Below are 7,500 nucleotides of genomic sequence, written 5' to 3'. Positions count from 1 at the left end.
TGAAGATGACCAGGAGTCTCAAGGTGATGCGTGAAGACGTTTGTCCACAGAGATAAGCCAAGGTCCCTCCTCCTCCTCCACCCCCTCCAGATACTTACACCTTCGGCCTCCACACGCCCTTGTGCAGTGGTGTACATGGTGCCACACTGCCCCCCCCCCCCTCATTGCTATCTCTCCTCGGTGCTATCACCCCTCAGTACTATCTCCCCATTGGTACTATCTCTCCCTCGGTACTATTATACCTTTTGTGTGTGTGTGTGTGTGTGTGTGTGTGTGTGTGTGTGCTTTGGGTGAGTTCTCTGGTCATGTATACCTTGGTGTGTGTGTATATGGTGGGAGGAGGTGTGGTGGGGAGAAGGTTTGGGGAGGAGTGAGGAGGTGTGGAGAGAGAGGAGGGGGGCTCACCAAGCATTTCCTCAACCTTACACAACACAACACACTCATCCATACTAACAACCATCCTCCCTCTTTCCTTGCTTCCCTCTCTCCCTCCTTCCTTCCCTCTCTTCCCCCTTCCTTTCCTCTCTCCCTCCTTCAAATTTACTCTTCCAACCTTGTTCTCTTCTTCATTCTCCCTTCCCTCTCTCTTTCCTTCCCTCCCTCTCTCCCTCCTTCCTTCCCTCTCTCCCTCCTTCCTTCCATCTCTCCCTCCTTCCTTCCATCTCTCCCTCCTTCCTTCTCCTCCCTCCCTCACATTTACTCTTCCATCCTTGTTCTCTCCTCACTTCTCCCTTCTTATCGGTGTTCTTCTAACTCTCCCTCTTCTTCGCTTTCTTCTTGCATTTGTTCTTGATCTCCCTCTTACTCTTTCTCTCCTCCTCCTTATTCTCCCTTCCTCCTCGTTCTCGGCCCACGTCTTCCTTCCCTTCCTCCCCTCTCCCTCCCTCTCTTCCCTCCCTCCTTCTCTCCCTTCCTTTCACCTCACCTCTTATACTTGTTCTTAAGGTGGCCTAATTTCTTCCACTCTTTTGCACATTCTCACACCATCTACATCTTCATTCATCATTCTACAACATTCTCTCTCTCTCTCTTTCTCTCTCATTCTCACTTCTCTCTATCTCTCTTACATTCACTCACTCCTTCCCTTTCACCTCCCTCTCCATGTTCTCATTCTCAGCTCTTTTCAAACCTTCAATTAATTTTACATTCTTATACTGCACGTTAACTCCATCCATCTCTCTCTCTCTCTCATCACCATCAGACATTAGCAACATTAACATACACTTTCCTTTCGGTCGTCTGTCACTATATGGTCACAACGCCACTATCAGCCCCTCATTATACTGTCAGCCCCATACTTCTGTCAGCCCCTCACTATTCTCAGCCTCACACTACTGTCAGCCTCACACTACTGTCAGACCCTCAATTCTGTCAGCCTAACCCTGCTGTCAACCTCACAATATTGTCTCCCTAACTCCTTATCTCCTTAATCTTCCATTTCAGGCAGGATAGAGGATCCAACACCACATCCTGAAGCAACAAGAGGGTCCAATCCCTTACTCCCGGTGTGGTTGTGGTCAAGTTGGGTCGACCACTGAGTTAACTAGTCGCATTAACGTAAGCACACTCTCGATGACGTAATACCGTACCTGCCTGGACAACAGCGCTGTCTCTATCTGATCAATGACGCAGTCGTCTTTCTGAACATTGGTACGATATCTATTTGAATAATGGTACTGTACTGTGTCAGCTTTCCTCACAATGGTACCATCACTTCCTGAACAATGGTATATTTACCTAACGTAACATAACCAAACCTAACCTAACCTGTTAACTCGTAAGCTTGTTCATCCGTTCTCTGATTCTAATATCCAATTGGGGTTAATTAGATGAGTGTTGTGTTGACCTCTTTACCAAAACAATATTAAGCCTCTCCATGGTGTAAACTCTTGCACCGCTCCACCTTCTCAATCCATTAGTTTCGGCTAATTAATTCCTCACTGTATAAATAACGTTAATTGGCCAGCAAGGGGAATATCTTTTAATAATTTCAATGGTATGTGAAGTGACTTTAAGGTTTGTTTACTTTTTTTCGGTCATGGAGTAATAGGTGACATGATAATACTTAGGGGTGTTTATAACATGTTGATGCTCAGTTGTTTCAAGAATAAGGACAAACAGATTTAGTTTAATATAAGGTAGAGAGCTCTATACATTCTGTGTACCTATTAACGATGCTCAATTGTTTCAAGAATAAATACAGTAAAGTATAGTTTATTATAGAATCGAGAGTTCTATAGATACAATAAACTTGTTGGTGATGCATAACTGTTTCAAGAAATGTGATCTAATTCACCTGCATTGAACAAAGATTATCAGAGGCACCACCTACGTTGTCTTAATTAAAAAACAAATGAAATAATAAGATCCATGACAATTAAAAAGGAAAATAGATACAGTGTCAGCCATGGAGTGTTGCGACAAAAGAATCACTGATGCAACAGACCCTTAACTGATGTTAGCGATGAACTGAACCTTAAAGGGAGATCATAGAGTTCCCTCACGTTTATACTTTGTGGTTTATTGAACTTGTATCTGTACTGTACGATATATTCTTTTATGATATGTATTTTTATGTATGCATACCAATGTACCAAGCTTATACATGTATGAATACAAATATACGTTGCTGTTATATTCACTCAAATAGGTATACTATATTGATACTAATAATTATATATCAGTAATTCACAAATATTGATATTTAAGTCAGATGTTATATCGATTGTACGGTCTTTCGTTATGGTAGTATAAATAATATTGATTAGCATCGAGTTAAAGTGAACATATTTCATCACCACAAATAATCTTTTAGAATCATGTGTTAATTATGATAAAAACCCGCTTTTAGAATCGTCTATGGCTAACCTAACCTAACCATTATATAGAAAAGTACCATTACACCTGATTCAGTACATAATTATAAACCTATAAATTCGTATCTTATTCAACACTAATGTACTGTATATATATATATATATGAAATCATAAACATCTCAGGTCACGTCTTTCTCAGTACAACTATACCATTCAGATCAGTGCACTTATCACTGTCTTGACCCAAGCTTATATACACTCCATCAACGTGATAAAAATCTTTAAAAAAACAACAATCAATATCTTTCTTTCTTTCTTTCTTTCTTTCTTTCTTGTTTGTTCTATTATTACTCTGTGCCTTATGCATCCCACGTCTGTAGTGAGGTCACCTTCTCCGCTCTTCCATCTCCACAGTTATCAGTCCTGTGTTGTCTCCCTTGTTACTCTCACTTCTCCTATTCCTTCACAGCCACATCTCTCCTTATTCTTTCCTTTCTTCTATGTCTCCTTCCCTCCATTAGTCTCCTCACTTCATTCTTTCCATTCCTTTTCTTATTTCATTTCCTCCATTCCTCTTCTCACTTCATTCCCTCCATTCCTTGATACGTCTAATACAACAAATTAAACGAAGAGAATGGCAGAAAGAGAAAACGTCACCAAAGAAAACGTCACCAAAGAAAACGTCACCAAAGAAAACGTCACCAAAGATAATGTCACCAAAGAAAACGTTACAACAAAAAAATACTAACTAAAACTATTTTAAAATATCAAAATAATCACATAACATTATATGTACCTGAATCAGAACAGAAAAGAAGCCTATTATATATTAACAAACATCTAGTGTAAGTGTATATATCAGCTCAGAATTAATGTAGGTGTAAAAAAAAAACCAGGTGAATTGATCAAGGCACACACACACACACACAGGTGAGAATGTAAGTGGGGCTCTACCTGGGATATAAACAGCAGGTAATGTGGACGTTTCATTATAGCCACACCTGTGTTTTAATTAGTGACGAGATAGAGAACCTACTCAGATTAAATACAATTACCTGAATATCAACTCCCTATGTCAACACTGCAGTGGGGGAAGAGATTTAAAAATATATTCTGATAAGTTAAATGCATTTCTTTTTCTACACACTACGAGGAAATGTGTAGTAGAGTGTGAGGCAAAAATATTCCTCTCGGGTGATTGTACACACTGTAGCCGAACAAGTCGAAATAATAGTCATGAGAAAACATTTCTAAAACCACAACTAAATTTATTCCTACATGTTAAAATAAATTACGTTTATAGCACAGTTTCTCCTCCCCCTGACGCAAGCATGCCTCACTGTAGGTAGCTCTTGCATACAGACAGGACATACGTAATAAAAGGTCGTATGAATCCATTAGTTACAAGATACAATCTCCCTGCAAGTTTATTTCTCCGTGATGAGATAAATATATCACCATTAAACGGACACAAGTATTCTCACATTATCATCATGCAACTACGTAACCACGACTGTCTTAAGCCATTAGTAACCACAGTTCTGAAGCAGGTTTATAAGTGTGTGTGTGTGTGTTGAGATAAATGATTAGCATAGCCGCAAGTCCTCGACACAGATACTTCTTAGTAGTGGTTGTGTAGGCAGGCAGGCAGGCAGGCACCACACGTAACAATGGCTGTCTTAAAGCAATTGGTAACCACGAGATACTAACCACGTTATCTTTTGATTTGGTTACTGTAGTTTTTGTTTATGCTTAAGTAGATGTCGTAGTAGTGTAGGAGGAGTAGAACAGTGGTTGATGCTTCTTGGTATATAGAAACATTCGCGACTGTGGGTTGCAATATATCAAGCTCGTGTTATCAGCAACTTAACACCCACATCAACAGGAACGGAGTCCACTTTTTAACACCCATTATCCACAGACTATTTAAGTACAGCCTAAGATATACTGTACCTATACTGTAGTGGCCGAGGAAATATTAGTAAGGGAGAGGTTTTGAAGGGAGGGCTCGGGTGACGTGTAATGGTTGCCTGACATGAGGAAGTGAGAGGAAAGCCAGGAGAGGAAGTGACTCTGAGGTGATAATTGAAACCAAAATACGAACAATCCAACACTAAGACGCTACAGTGTACTTCCATCTTTTGCTGTAGTGTTACGTTAGAGAGAGAGAGAGAGAGAGAGAGAGAACATACGCTGGGTGAATAGTGTAGCTTCATCTTTTTAATTATGTGCCTGGTGGTGGTAGTGGTGTGTGTGATGGTATTGCGCCGAGTAAGTTATAAAAAAAAACACACACACACAGGCTGAGTGAGTTACAGAGAAAACGGCCTCAAGAGCATTAAAGTTGAAAGGGCGAGAGACATCAGGCGTGTGGGGGGTGACGTGGCGTGGGGTATTAGACGGAGAAAGACGATTTGGAAGGGGTCAGCTAAGATTACTAGGCCTCTTCTACCCCACACACATTTACAGCACCATCAGGAAATGCTCACTACTGAGGAAGTGGGAGGGTGGTAGTGATGGTGGTGGTGGTGGTGGTGGTGGTGGTGGTGGTGGTGACTTACAGAGAGATGGTGAGGACGTTGGTTGAAAGGGCGGAGGAGTCCTACTGTAGGCGGTGTTCAATGCGGTAGCGAACCTAAAGAAGAAGTTGTTGGGTCAGGTAAGGTTACTTGGAAGTCACATCCAACACCTCACACCAGGAAATGCAATCTCTCAATCAACTTACGTGTCAGGTGTTAACAGGTAAACAAAAACACGGTGAGAACGTAAACAGTGAAGAGGAGTTTGTCAATATAAACAGGAGTCAGCTGATTGGTGTAAACACGAGGTAGATGTGAACAAAGAGGTGTTACATGTAAACAGACGAGATGTATACATGATGTACAGTGTAAACAAGAGTCAGGTGTAGCCAAGGTTCAGGTGTAAACACATGGCCAAGTGTACACAAAAGATCATGGGGGAGATTTATAGAACCTATCTCTTCCTGTCTGTGATGCAAAACACTGTGGGCTGACTCCATAGCTGACACCATGGGCTGACTCCATAGCTGACACCATGGGCTGACTCCATAGCTGACACCATGGGCTGACTCCATAGCTGACACCATGAGCTGACTTAAGCAAACCTAACCAAAACTAATCTAATATAATTTAATCTAACCTAACCTTACCTAACTTAACATTACATAACTTTTACTCTAACCTAACCAAACCCAGGTAGCGTTTGATTCTTAATCATCAGATGAAATAAATTAGGGTGTCTAATCTCCCCATGATATGAGGATAATCTATTTAACCAGTCAGGTCAAACATAGGTCAAGAAAATAAAAGGTCATCTGATTGCCAATTAAACCAAGATGGCCACGTCTGTCAGGGATAAATAATTTAGACCAATAGAAGTGTCAGGCGATGGGTTAGCGAGAGATTAACTAGGAAGGTCAGCTTAGGGATGAGATTAATGAGAAGTCAGGTGCGGGTCAGGTGGAGTGTTAGGCAAGGGTCAGGTGTGGAGGGGGAGGTCAGGCGGTTGTGGTTCTGGGGGGGCGTAGCTTGAGGCTGTCAGTTTAGAAAGGTGATGGTGGTTGAGTTAGGTAGATCTAGGTTAAGGCAGAGGCCGCTCGGTGTGTGTGTGTGTGTGTGTGTGTGTGTGTGTGTGTGTGTGTGTACATTCTCTATCACAACTATACTGCGATTACTCTCTCTCGTCATTTATAATTTGTATTTACGTCTACCACTTCTACCATCATTTCCCTTCCACCTTCCTTCTCTCTTCCCTCCTCCTCTATCTACTTATCCTCCCTTTTCTCTCACTCTCTTCCCATGCCTTCCCTCACTCTATTTCTGATCCTTCTCTCCTCCTCACCCTCTTTCCCCTTCCCCTCTGTCCTATTCCTTCCTCTCTCTTCCTACACCTCCTATGTATCTTCCTCCCTCTCTCCTTCTCTTCCTCCACACACACATACACATTTGGAGGAAGAAAATGGGATGAGGGTAGAGGTGAAGGTAAGAAGGAAATGAAGGTGAGGTGAGGGGAGGTGAGGGGAAAGTGAAATTGAAGTTAATGGGAGAGGCTCAGGTGGAGGTAAGGAGGTGGAGGTGTGGGCAGGCCTTCAGGAGTGAAGCAACAATACCTCAGCTACTCTCAGGTACACACACACACACACACACATATATTGAGAGTAATAAGTAGTAAGGCACGTCCTTTCACTACCACCACTTACTACTACTTTTTTCTACTCGTGGCCTCCAGCCTCCCCCAATAGCCACCCCTTCACCGCCATTTTATTACCTTATAATTAAATACCCTAATACATAAGTAGCTACCCTAGCTGTGTTGAGTTAGTTGAGCCGCAGATCTATGCGGCATTCAGTGACTGTTGCCTCATAGTCAATATCTTCAACTGTTGTTGGCTTTGGGGCCGATGCTCTCGTTCCCCTGAGGTAGAGCAATGCAGACCTAAGGAGAGAGAAGGACAGTCGACATCTCAACCAGGCTTTAACGTAACTTCTGGGCTGCTGCTTCCGTTCAGATAACACTTCCGTGAGTTTGGCATAGAAACATCTTGCACTTGGTCCCATCCCACCAGAGGTTGTGAACACCAGAGGAGTGAAGCTGCCTTGATCAACATTCAAAATTCTCTCCCCATATGCCCTGTTCTTGTCATTCTCGTTCCTCTTGTGTGCA

Source organism: Homarus americanus, unplaced genomic scaffold, assembly GCF_018991925.1.
Source record: "Homarus americanus isolate GMGI-L3 unplaced genomic scaffold, GMGI_Hamer_2.0 scaffold16430, whole genome shotgun sequence".
Lineage (NCBI taxonomy): Eukaryota > Metazoa > Arthropoda > Malacostraca > Decapoda > Nephropidae > Homarus > Homarus americanus.
The sequence above is the reverse complement of the archived record's forward strand: the minus strand, read 5'-3'. Positions refer to the sequence as shown.